The sequence below is a fragment of the Bos mutus genome, chromosome 20, assembly GCF_027580195.1.
Source record: "Bos mutus isolate GX-2022 chromosome 20, NWIPB_WYAK_1.1, whole genome shotgun sequence".
NCBI lineage: Eukaryota > Metazoa > Chordata > Mammalia > Artiodactyla > Bovidae > Bos > Bos mutus.
Genome location: NC_091636.1, coordinates 12,966,987 through 12,981,251, shown reverse-complemented (window position 1 = coordinate 12,981,251; position 14,265 = coordinate 12,966,987).

Here is a 14,265-nt window from a genome sequence, read left to right as displayed (position 1 = left end):
GAGGCTTTTTAGTTCCTCTTCACTTTCTGCCATAAGGGTGGTGTCATCTGTATATCTGAGGTTATTGATATTTCTCCCGGCAATCTTGATTCCAGCTTGTGCTTCTTCCAGCCCAGCGTTTCTCATGATGTACTCTGCATAGAAGTTAAATTAGCAGGGTGACAATATACAGCCTTGGCGGACTCCTTTTCCTATTTGGAATCAGTCTGTTGTTCCATATCCAGTTCTAACTGTTGCTTCCTGACCTGCATGTAGGTTTCTCAAGAGGCAGGTCAGGTGGTCTGGTATTCCCATCTCTTTCAGAATTTCCCACAGTTTATTGTGATCTACACAGTCAAAGGCTTTGGCAAAGTCAATAAAGCAAAGGTAGATGTTTTATAGGTGGATAAACAGATGAATTAACTAAAAGAGTCAAAAACCACTGAGACAAGCTCTGATCACAATTAAAATGAGCTTCTCTAGATGGAAGCAACCCAAGTGTCCACTGACATGAGTAGAGAAACAAAATGGGCTAACACACATAATGGGAGAGTATTCAGCCTTAAAACAGAGGGGAATCCTGTCACATGCTACAACTTGGGTGAACATTGAGGATGTTACATTCAGTGAAATAAGCCAGTTATAAAGAGACAAATATTGCAAGAGCCCACTTATATGACATATCTGAATAAAGTCACAGAGACAGGAAGTAGCATGGTGGTTGCCAAAAGCACGTGGGCCCAGGGGAGTGGGTGGAAGTCATTGCATGATGGGTCCAGAGTTTCAGTTTTGCAAGATGAAAACGTTCTGGAGATTGGTGGCACAACAATATGCATATGCTTACCACTAATGAACTGCACATTTAAAAATAGTTAAGAAGGTAAATTTTATGTTATGTGTATTTTACCATGATTTTTTTAAAAAAGAAAGCATATACAGTAAAGATGAGTTTCTTTTTTCTGCACAGAGGCTTTTGTTATGCTGTCATCTGATGTGATGACACTGTGGTCTGGAAATGTAGGAGGATGTACTATCTGACGCTAAGTTGCTTATTATATACAGTCAACATCCTACTGGTTCTTCATACGCTACGTCCTCTGGCTAGGGCTGGCTACATAATGTACAGAGCCTAGTGGAAAATGAAAATGCAGGCCTTGTTGTTCAAAAAGTTGTTCCAAAAATGGTATTAAAATATGACACTTTGGGATTTCCCTGGTGGTCCAGTGGGGGACCTGAGATGCCTGGGGTTCAATCCCAGGGTCCAGAACATCTCCTGGAGAAGGAATTGACAACCCACTCCAGTGTTCTTGCTTGGAGAATCCCATGGACAGAGGAGCCTGACAGTCCATGGGGTAGCCCAGAGTCAGACAGGTTTGAGTGCCTAACACTTTCACTTTCAAAATGTAAAGCGTTTTGTTTCTTCTTGGACTTTAAGGTATCATAGGATTGTTTGTTTTGTTTTTTTGTTTGCTGAGTTTTTTTGTGATTAAGTGATACTGCTGCTGCTCTCATATTAAGTGATACTGCTGCTGCTAAGTCACATCAGTCGTGTCCGACTCTGTGCGACCCCGCAGACACCAGCCCACCAGGCTCCTCTGTCCCTGGGATTCTCCAGGCAAGAGTACTGGAGTGGGTTGCCATTTCCTTCTCCATTAAGTGATACTAAGTAAAGAAAAGGTACAAATTAAAATATGGCCATGAATTTTATCCAGTGCAATGCCAGTTTTAAATGCAAAAAGAAGACCATTTAACTTGTAAGCAGAATGGCCAAAAATTACATTTCAATTTCCATAGCTCTCCCATGCATTCACATTTCATTCTCACCAGAACTGTGGAAACTGCACAAAGCTAACTCACCTTTTTAATTTCATTTTTTAATATGCATACATTTCACCACTGAAATATGTGCATATTACCGAGCTCTACATTGAGCTCACTGAAGAGTAAAGAACTTTAAAAGACTTTGAAAAAAGGACATTCCCAGTATTCTTATCTGGGATATCCCATGGATAGGGGAGCCTAGCAGGCTACAGTCCATGGAGTCACAAAAGAGTTGGACATGACTTAATGACTAAACAACAAATACTACCTTACAGAACACACTGCACTTGATGCTCAGCAAATGCTTTTTATTCGTTAGGCTTATCGAGGTATAACTTACATAGTTTAATGTTCCCTCTCTTAAATGTACAGTTCAGTGAGTTGTTAAGTGCATGCGGTTGTACAACTGCCACCACAATAAGGATCTAGAACATTGCCTTCACCTGAGAAGGTTCCTTTGTGCCCCTTTACAGTTCATTTCTTTCTCCCTTGTTTAAAATGTATTAATTTTTGGCTTTGCTGGGTCTTCCTTGTTGCATGTGGGATTTCTCTAGTTGCAGCAAGCAGGGGCTACTTCTCGCTACGGTGGCTTCTCTGGTCGTGGGACACAGTCTCTAGGCTTGCTGTCTTAGTTGCCCCAAAGCATGTGAGGTCTTCCCCAGCCAGGGATCGATCCCGTGTCCTCTGCGTTGGCAGGTGGACTCCTAACCACTGGGCCACCAGGGAAGTCCTACAGTTCATCTCTTGCCCTACCCCTCACTCCTGGCAACTGCTGGTCTGATTTCTGTTCTTACAGTTTTGCCTTTTCCAGAATGTCATCTAAATGAAATCAAACAGTATATATAGCCTTTTGTGTCTGGCTTCTTTCACTTAGCATAATGTAAAATTCATCCATATTGTTATATGTATCAGTAATGTGTTTCCATTGAATGGATGTACCACAATTTATTTATCCATTTACTAGTTGATGGGCATTTAGGCATTTCAAGTTTGGAGCTATTATGAACCAGGTTGGTAGAAGTATTCATGAATAGGTCTTTGCTATAAACATTAACATACAGATTATGTGAACACATGCTTTCATTTCTCTTGGATTTGCCCAGGAGTAGGATTGCTGGGTTGTATGGTGAGAGTATGTTTAACTTTATGAGAAACTGCTTAACTGTTTTTCAAAGTAGTTATGTCATTTTTGGCATCCTCAACAACAAACTAGATTTTCAGTTGCTCTGCATCCTTGCTAGAACTTGGTATTGTCAGTCTTTTTAATTTAACTTAGCTATTCAAGTAGGTATGTTGTGGTATCTCATTGTGGTTTAAATTTGCATTTCTCTTCCCACAAGCATTAAGCATCTCTTACTGTGCTTATTTGGCATGGGAATGTCTTCATTGGTAAACTGTCCCATTCTTTTACCTATTTTTAAAATATTGGGTTTTTCTTATTATTGAGTATGTATGTGTGTATTTGTATGTATGTGTATGATATACACTGTCTTCCCAGGTGGCACTAGTGGTAAAGAACCCACTTGCCAGTGCAGGAGACATAAGAGACCTGGGTTTGATCCCTGGGTCAGGAAGATCCCCTAGAGGAGGGCAAGGCCACCCACTCCAGTATTCTTGCCTGGAGAATCCCATGGACAGAGAAGCCTGGCAGTCTACAGTCCATAGGGTTGCACAGAGTCAGACATGACTGAAGCAACTTAGCACCCACATGTGTGTGTTATATATATATATATATATATTTATATATAATTTTACATTTTGATGAAGTCCAGTTTATCATTTTCTTTTCTGAATCATGCTTTCTTTTACTTATTCAAGAAACCGTTGCCTAACACAAGGCCATAATGATTTTTCTCCTATATTTTCTTCTAGAAAGTTTATAATGTTAACTCTAGCATTTAGATCTGTGATCCGCTTCTAGTTATTTTGAACAGAACACTTATTACTTGATGTGTAGCTCTGTTGCCCAGAATTTGACCATTGAGAATCTAACTCAGGAGAAAAAAGACACAGGTCATAGAATGAAGACCAGGGCCCGGTCAGAAAGCTTGGAATTGTTTCTTAAAGACCCTGAATAAGAACATTGTATATGCTTTTTAAATTAGCAAAATTTTGCTATTTAAAGGTTTGTGTTTCAATAAACTTTGAAATTCCAGCTCATGGATGCTATCTAGAGCAAAATCCTCAAGTGGACTGGCGGATGAGTACAACCCTCTGGATATTTTTGATTAACCTCCTGGATGTTGAAAAAATTCCAAACCTGTTTTATTAGACGTGAAATGGGTATGATCATACGTAACGTGAAGTTACTTTATAGGCTTGCACAGTGTGAGTCAGAAGCTGTGTAGAGGGTCCTCAGGGATCCCAAATTTAATTGTGATTATTGCTAATTATACTAATTCTCAATGAAAACTGCTGCCAGAAAGTTTGCCCATGACATCACTAATAAGGGGTCCATTGACTTGCATGTGTTGTGAGCATATTAATTGTAATTATTGCTTTGGCAGCTGCAACGTCTAACTCCATAGGTGTTTGTTCCATTAATGATTCATTATTTCAAAGTATTCTGGCAGTGATGAGTCTGTGTTACAGACCAAGGCCCTCCTGTGATGAAATGTCATTATTTTGTGGGATTTCTGACTCTTCTTTCATGGAAGACAACCTCAAATCATTTTGCCGTTAACACATGGTATAATGGTTTAAAACTGGAGTAGGAGAAAATGATTTCAGTTTAACCACTGTTTTGTGTTTTTTTTTTTTTACCTTACCCTGGGAGCAGGTGCCTTCCCGTAAATATTTTTCTGAAATGGAAGTTGCCATGGGAAGTGGGTGGGTGGTCTGGATATCAGACTAAGGGCCTGGCAGTCAGGGGTCTGGATCTATCTTTGTGTCTGAAGGCCCAGGGCAATGGCAATAAATACACAAGTCTAAAGGAAAGGAGAGATGTGGCCCGGAGCCTGAACTCAGCAAAAAGATAAAGAGAACTGCCTTCCAACAACTATTGTTAAACAGCACTTTCTATGTGACATGCTTTCAACCTTTACTTACTCTCCACTGCAGCCCTATGAGTTAGGACAGGACTCTCACAGGGAAAATAGGAAAAAACAGCCGCCCAGGAGGAGGTAATCAGGGCTTCCCTGTCTGCTGGGCTTTTTCAGCTAGTCTTTGATAACATTTTGAATTATGAGTTTTTCAGGGGTTTGAAACCCTTGCCCTTTGAGTTAAGTTTTTTGCCCTTAACTTTTTAGTATTAAAAACATTCAAAAGTAGAGAGAGATGCATAATAAACTTCCATGACTTCATCTTCAACAATTATAAAGTCATGACCCATCTAATTTTACCTACCTCCTACCCCTTTCACCCCACCTTGCTGAATTATTTTACAGCAAATTCCAGATCTGTTCCAGATCTGTAAATACTTTGATACCTGTCTCTAAAAGATAAAGATTTTCTTCTAAGTCATAAGTTATAACACCTAAAAGAAATTATTAACAATTCCTTTAAAGTCAGTCAGTTTTCCCAACTATCTCATAAATATTTTTTCTTTAGTTTCTTTATTAGAACCAGAATTCAAATTAAATTCCACAAGCTACAATTGGTTGATGTCTCTCAAGCATCTTTTAATCTAGGGGTTTCCTGACTGTTTCCAAACTGCTTTTGCTTTTTTCTTGTTGTTTATTTATTTAAGAGATGAAACCATTTCTCTTGTGGGATTTTATCTTGCATTTTTGTTGATTGCATCCCCATAGTGTTTTTAAAAATAACTTCATTTGTTCTTATATTGTCGGAAAACGGTGGTCAAATCGAGATTTGACAGATTAGGTGTGAATTTTTTGCTAAGAGTACATCATAGGGCTGTATATTTCAATCAAAATGCTCATGATTGCCTCTCTTTTCAGTGGTAACCACTGATGATTGTTGTCTGGACCCGTTCATTCATTAGGAGTTTCAAAATGGTGATCTTCTATCACATAGTAGCTGGAACACTTCCATAAAGAAAAAGTTCCCCTCACTTACTTTTTTGGTTATGCAGTGATACAGTTGATATAGGAAAGGCAGAATGAATGCTTGATTTTCCTTATAGATTATCAAAATATTGAGTTAGTTCTCTAATTGCTTCCCAAGTTTTATAGTTAAGTTTTTTAATATTCTGAATTTCAGTGTGATTGCATGGCTCTAAACATGTGTAAATGTTTGTTTTACTTTATTGGATCTATTATCATTGTGGATGCTCAAAACGGCCCATATTTGAGAAATGGCAGCCCCTTCACGCTGACGTCTGATACTTTCTGACATGGCTCTTGTATTGTTTTCTAGGGCTGCTGTCACAAAGTATCACAAAGTGTGTGGCTTTAAAACAACAGATGGCAACCCACTCCAGTATTCTTGCCTGGAGAATGCCATGGACGGAGGAGCCTGGTGGGCTACAGTCCACAGGGTCGCAAAGAGTCAGACACGACTGAGCGACTTCACTTCACTTCAAAGCAACAGAAACTTATTATATAGTTCTGAAAGCTAGAAGTCTGAAATAAAGATGTTGGCAGGGTTGGTTTCTTCTGAAGATACTGAGAAGAATCTGTTCCACACTTCTCTCCCAGCTTTTGGCACTTGCCAGCAATTCTTAGTGTCTAGACTTCCCTCTTCTATACACATACCACTCACTGGATTCAGTTCAGTTCAGTCGCTCAGGCGTGTCCAACTCTTTGCGACCCCATGAATCCCAGCACGCCAGGCCTCCCTGTCCATCACCAACTCCTGGAGTCCACTCAAACTCATGTCCATCGAGTCGGTGATGCCGTCCAGCCATCTCATCCTCTGTTGTCCCCTTCTCCTCCTGTCCCCAGTCCTTCCCAGCATCAGAGTCTTTTCCAATGAGTCAACTCTTCTCATGAGGTGGCCAAAGTACTGGAGTTTCAGCTTTAGCATCAGTCCTTCCATAGAACACCCAGGGCTGATCTCCTTCAGAATGGACTGGTTGGATCTCCTTGCAGTCCAAGGGACTCTCAAGAGTCTTCTCCAACACCACAGTTCAAAAGCATCAATTCTTTGGCGCTCAGCTTTCTTCACAGTCCAACTCTCACATCCATACATGACCACAGGAAATACCATAGCCTTGACTAGACAGACCTTTGTTGGCAAAGTAATGTCTCTGCTTTTGAATATGCTGTCTAGGTTGGTCATAACTTTCCTTCCAAGGAGTAAGTGTCTTTTAATTTCATGGCTGCAATCGACCATCTACAGTGATTTTGGAGCCCCCAAAAATAAAGTCTGACACTGTTTCCCCATCTATTTCCCATGAAGTGATGGGACCAGATGCCATGATCTTCGTTTTCTGAATGTTGAGCTTTAAGCCAACTTTTTCACTCTCCTCTTTCACTTTCATCAAGAGGCTTTTTAGTTCCTCTTCGCTTTCTGCCATAAGGGTGGTGTCATCTGCATATCTCACTGGATTAGGGGTCACCATAATCCAGTATCACCTCATTTTAACTTGATTATATCTGCAAAGGCTCTATTTCCAAATAAGGTCATATTCACAGATACCAGAAGTTAGACTTTGAACATATCTTTTGAGCGACAAAATTCAACATCCAACAACACCAGTAGTTTTGATAACTTTATTGCTTTCTGGCAAAACAAAATGTAGCAGACTCATTTTTTTACATTTCCTGCTGCGGGTGCAGAATTGACTCACTCCTTTAAGTTGGAGATGATATTTACGGACTACAATCTGAGAATTGGGGTTGTTCATTTTTACTGAGTTAGTCATTGGTTTTAGACCTTTTCAAAAGATAGACTTGGAAATGCTTTCATATTTTTAAGAATAAAACATATTATAAATTTATAAGTCTCACTTCCAATCCAAATTCAAGATGCCAAGACTTCCCCTCATCAAACTATCCCCTACCAGTGCTTTCTCCCATGGGAAAGTTCTCATTTTCAATGACACAGTATAATTATTCTTTACTTTATCACATAATACACACACAATTGTCTCAAAATAAAACTAACACTGCCATTAACAATGTGATTACTTAAAACAGTTTATGGTCTTTAAAATTATTCTTGTAATTCTTTTTGTCCTCTGAGTACATTCCGCTCAGGATGGTCAGTGAATTTACTGCATTGGCAAAACTAATACAATTATGTAAAGTTTAAAAATAAAATAAAATTTAAAAAAAAAATGTCATGGGAAATCGTTTTTCTGTGGTAGTTATGTCACCAACATGGTGCACAGTTAGGTTCATTTATATCCATTTATTTTCAGTGCTTAAGAATTGTCTTTTTAATTTAAATTTTGTTATTATAAATATATAGAATATTATAGAATATTTTCGGAGCTTCAAAGTCTAATCTACAGTGCAAAGTATAATTGTAGAAATCTACTTCTGTGCCAGTTCTCACCACCTTGTCTCCTCCTCCTTCAAAAGTAGTCATTTAAATGTTTTTATCCTTGCATTTTTGCATGTTGTATTTTGCAATCTTGTTGAACTCATTTATTAGTTCTAATCGTTTTTTAGTAGATTCATTAGGATTTTCTAGGTATAACATCATGCCATCTGTAAAAACAGTTTTCTTTATTTTTTTTTCCAATCTGGATGCTTTTTGTTTCTGTTTATTACCTAATTGCTCTGGCTGGAATCTCCAGTACAATGTTGAATAAAAGTGGCAAGATAGGTCATCCTTGTCTTGGTCCTCATTTTAGGGGAAAACCTTCATTCTTTGACTATTAGTATGATGCTAGCTGAAAGTTTTTCATAGATGCTGTTTATCAGGTTGAGGAAGTTCCTGTCTCTTTCTAGTTTGTTGAATGTTTTTTATCATGAAATAGTGTTGGATTTTGTCAAATGCTTTTCTGCATCTATCGAGATGATCATTTTGATGTTTTTTGTTTGCTTTTTCTTCTATTTATATGGTGTATTACATTAATTGGTTTTCAGATATTAGACCAACCTTGTATTCCTGGGGTAAATTCCACTTGGCTGTGGTGAATAATTCTTTTTATATGTTGTTGGGTTGGTTTGTTACTATTTGTTGAAGGTTTTTGTGTCTATATTCATAAGAGCTATTTATCTGCAATGTTCTTTTCTTATGTCTTTGTATGGTTTTCATATCACAGAATGAGTCGAGAAGTGTTCCTTCTAATTTTTTGGAATAGTGGTTTATTTTTAACTATATAAAAATATATGCTTATTTTTTATTTGTTCTCATTACTTTTTATACCTTTGTTATAGTCCACTGAGTGGGTATACCAATGTTTTTACAAGCTTCTTATTGGTAAACACCTGAATTATTTTCAGTCCGTTGCTATTACAACTCACATGGCACTGAAGTACTCTAGTAATACGTCTTTGCATACGGCATATGTCCTCAGAAGTAAGACTGATGAGTCAAGTAGGTACGTGTGAACTTTGCCAGATATTGCCAAAATTCTTTTTCTTAGAGCTTAAATGATTTCACTTTTTCTTTTTTTCCACATTACATGGCTTGTAGAATCTTAGTTCCTCAACAAGGGACCAAACTCGGGCCCTTGACCGTGAGAGTGCAGAGTCCCTCTGGACCACCAGGGAATTACCACATTTTGTTTAAAAGGAGAGTGAGTCTGCACAGCTTTATCAACAAAGTGTTTTTATTTGTTTATTTTAGCCATTCTGGTAGATAATAAGTAGTAATTTGCATTCATTTCATTATGAGTTTAAGCATCTTTTCACATGGCTAAGAGCTATTTGCACATCTCTCTTTATGAACACCCTGTTTATATCTCTAGCCTATTTATCTAAAAAGTAGTCAAACATTTTTTCTGTTTTTAGAATATTTTGTATATTAGAATATTGAAATTTTTGTCTGTAGTTTAAAATTGCAATTTTCCCCCAGACTAACACTTGTCTTTTTACTGTGCTCATGGAATTTTCTTTTCCCATGCAAAAATTTTGATTTTCAGTTTTTATAGTCAATTCTCTAGATCTTATTTCTGAACCAAGCAGCAGCATAGGAGCAATTAAGAAAGAACCCTGATCTGAGCAGTCCAAGTCCAAAGAAATCACTGGCTGAATGTCCAGAGACTTCAACCTAATGATTCCTCTCAGCACCACTGATGTCCGCATTCCTCATTATCTTAATGCAGTTATTACCTGATAAACTATAGATTTCTGAGGAACTCTCCCTCTTCTTAGAATCTCTTTTCTTCACAGAGCTCCTGTGGACTTGGATTGATGAAAGCGATATTGTGATGGTGTGGACATGGGGGAGGATCCCAAGAGCAGGAAAGCTCTGGATGAAGCTGAGGGGCCTCAGACAGTGCAAAATGTGGCTGACAAATGTGTTTCCCTCTTAGGCCACTGCCACGAGAAGAGAGAGACGTTTTCTTCAACGAACATTCTTCTTCTTGGAAACTAATTGTAGCTTTCTCCAGGGCTTCCCCCCCGCGCCCCCCCCCCCCCGCCCCACCCCGCAGAATAAAACAAACTCTTCAGGTCTTACAAGTATCTGGGAGAGACTTTCAAAGTTTTGTAGATAATGCTGGATTTCTCTCATTTTTATAGACTTACAGGCTGTAGGCATAGTAACTGTTCATCATACAAAGGAAACAGCATAATAGTGTACATTTCCCTCTTTTCCTTGGCAGGTGAGTTCTGCCAAATGGACTGCACATTTGGCTTCATATGTTTATTTTTGCATATCTTTAAGTGTTTAATTATAATGTATTTAAAATATAATTTTAAAAAAGCAACCAGAAAGTGACATAACAGTCAGCACATACCTACCACCCATTCTCTTACCTGAATTCCTACATGAAGCATTTAAAAAAAATTAAACTTCAAATACTGGATTGAACAACTCTCTGCACTATAGAATGTTATATGCATTTTATATAAAATACATATAAACATGTAAATAGATTCTTTGTTTTCACCTGGGTTTGAATACAGTTGGGGCAGGGGTTGTTGTTAGGCTACTCTTGCTATTCTGCTCCTGATAATTGGTTCCTGTCTTATATCTCTGTAGAGCTTGTCCTTTCTCCTTCATTTCATGACTTGCAATAGAGGATACATTGGACCTAATTTCCTCCTTTAATTGTCCCCAAACTTGCAGTTGGTTTAGGAACAATGCCAGGCAGTCCTCAACACGGAACACAAAGTCTCCTATGTCTGGTTATAATTTAGAAATGGTCCCATTAACTTTAACATACCCCTTGCTACTGGGTTGTGTTGAACTTCCAGGAAGCTGAGCCTTATCTCTAGGTAGGAATTTAGACAGATAGTGTACAAAAGTTGAGAACATGTTACACTTCTGACACATTAGTTCCTAATTATTTGGTTCCAGGCTCTGCCCATGTTGCATGCAGAGCAGGCCTTTACCAGGACCCTTGGAGAGTTTTGTAGCTTAAACTGATTTAATTTAAAACAAATGGATCCATGTGATTATCTCAACCACAAATACGTAACACAATGTGTAATATATTTAAAAGGCAAGATGAAATTTAGTAATAGAATTTCAGAACTATTTGAAAGAAAGGGATTTTGAGGGGAAAGAAAGGAAGGAGTGAGTTGGTGACGCCAGTTTGATTATTTTCAAATACCACAACTGAACTTGGATTTGTACAGTAAGGGCCATGGTGTTGTAAAGGATACCAGCAGGAATCTAAATGCTGGTGAAGGAATACATGACAAGGCTTCAGACACCCAGAACACTGTAAAATGTGTGTGCTAAATTTATTTTCTATAGGAAAATTTCCTGATTTACATACTCTATCAAGGAATTATCTAGGTAGAAATACAGTCTTTGCTGTGATGGCTTTTCTCATTCCTTTAATTTTTGTTACTGGCTACTCATGCACTCTATTGCTATCCCAACACATGTGCCTTCCACATAGACCAATCCTATAGTAGTTCTAGTAACAGCAAGCACTCACTGAGCTCTGAATATGTCCTAGACATTGTTCTAAGCAGTATATAGTACTTCATTTAGTTCCTACAACAACCTTATGGGGCTGATACTGATCTTGCTCTTGCATATTAGGAAGGAGCAGAGATGTTAACTTGCCTGAGATGAAACCTAGAATGTCATTCTTAACCATTATATAATATCTGCCTTCCTAAGCATACCAAACATCTGGTGAGAAATGTCTTATGTAATGAAAGAATTCCTTAAGACCAGATGATTTTGAGTAAATACGAAGGACTAAATATTTCAAAATTACAAAAATAAATGAGGTTCGTAATGAAGTGTGACAACAGGCTTTCAAAGCATTAGATATGTGAATTTTAATACATCTGATTGAAAATCAACCACATTTCTTCATAATCATACCCACTGTGATAGATTTATTAGGTTGAAATATACAAAAGTATCTAGAGTTGACTCTTTGATTAGAAACAACTGCTGAATTTCAATTGGTTCAATCTAATAACTTTAGACACTATTGAAAAGATGATATTTCTTAGGGCTCAGACCTGTTTGTCCATGCAGAAGCAGTAATTATTGAGGGTTAACCATGCCAAACACTATGTCACATGAATCTTCCCCCCCAAAATTCTCAGTTTTCAATAGGAGATAGACAATAAGTATACAAATAATTACAATTAAAATAAGATTATTGCAATCCAGAAGTTCTGCATAAAGTGCCTTGGGAATATTCAGACAAGGACATTCATGTGAGCCTAGAGAAGATAGGAAAGTCTTCACACAGAAGAGAAGGTCTGATTGGGTGTAAGCAAGGAATAGAAGTTTGTCAGTACTGCTGAAAAGGACATTAAAAACAACCAACAGATTTTAACTTCTAATGGAGCAGAGTGATATTTTTTAGAGTCATCAATTTTTCTTAGGGGCAGTGTTATAGACATGCCTGACCTACCTGCTTTCAAATCGGTGTTATGCCTCCTCAGAGTATGTCTTGGGACAAGTTATTTCATGTCTACAATGTGGAAATATTAATACCTGCCTCATAAAATTATTTTGATCAATTACATAGTGTATGCTAATAGCTCAGCAAAATCATACATTCATTGTACATAACCAAATATGTGACTATTTTTATACTTGTTGCCTAGTTTACTTCTTTCTTAGGACTTCCCTGGTGGCTCAGATGGTAAAGCATCTGTCTACAATGTGGGAGGGAGACCTGGGTTCGAGCCCTGGGTTGGGAAGATCCCCTGAAGAAGGAAATGGCAATCCACTCCAGTACTATTGCCTGGAAAATCCCATGGACAGAGGAGCCTGGTAGGCTACAGTCTATGGGGTCGCAAAGAGTCGGACACGACTGAATGACTTCACTTTCACTTACTTCTTTGTTAACCAGCACATTTCTGGACCAACATCAGGGAGCTGTCAGTAGTACTTTCCATGAAAGCCATGGACCATGAGGTTGGGAGTGGGTGCAGGTATTGCATTGGGTGGATGATACATACCTGGGAGAGCTTCCCATCAGGCCACAGTGTGGTGCAGAATTTTCCCAGAAATGTGTGGTATCTGCTTGTCATCTTGCAAGTGTTTGTGTGAGCTTTAAGAACAAACTTGTCAGCACTGGGAACACAAGAGTTCCCAGATGGCTTTTTCAAGGACTTTTGATCTCTGCTGTCTTTGATTTGAATGTTCCACAGAGATCTGAAAGCAGATTTCTTATTGCATCCTTAAACATGGCTGTGCAAAATTGAGCACATTATTGGCACAATCAGCCTCTGGTTTAACTATAGATAGCCAGTAGAGCAACTGTGCATCTGATACCATTGACTGAGCCATGATTCGCTGGCATTGGGAGCTCTGCAGACTTCTCAAAAGAGCTTTGGAAGTGCTAGTTGTGTGTCCACCAGTGGTCAGTGGGAAGAAGAGCTCTAATTGCAGAATCTTGCCTGTGAAGTGGCTGCCAGATTTTGTCCTGCTGAGGTCAACTGTCTTTATTTTCGAGTAGTTTTATTAGCTTCACCCACAAGCTGTAATATATTAAAGACAGCAGTTTAAGAGCTGCAAATGTTGAGGTCCTGGAACACAAGCCCACAGTAAAGTCAGCCATGGTCAAACAAGGCTTAGTACAACCTGCCTCCCTGGGCTGGCTTCCTGCAGAGAATCAAAGTTAAAAGGAAGACAGTCCAACCTCTGCATGGTGGGCCTTTAGCCACTGGAGAGTAAGAAAGGTCTGCATCTTAAGACCTGGAGTACAACAAAAAGGAGGGCTTGGCTGTTGGAGACCTGTTGTCTATGAAACATAAGCAGAGCCACAATTCAGTCCATAAAATTCCTTTTATTTGTTCGTCTCATCTCAGTATTTTGCAAGCACTAACACCAGAGTCATTGCTTACGCTCTGCAAAGGGTTAACCACAGATTTACTTGTGCTTTAGTTGTTCCAAAGCCTCTTCCCCTTATGGCTGTGTTCTGATATAACCTCAGTGCCACCCAAAGCAATAAATAGCAGAGGAGTTGGGGTAAATCCAATTATTTTTTTCCACAGCATCTTTCATTGTAAGTATGTC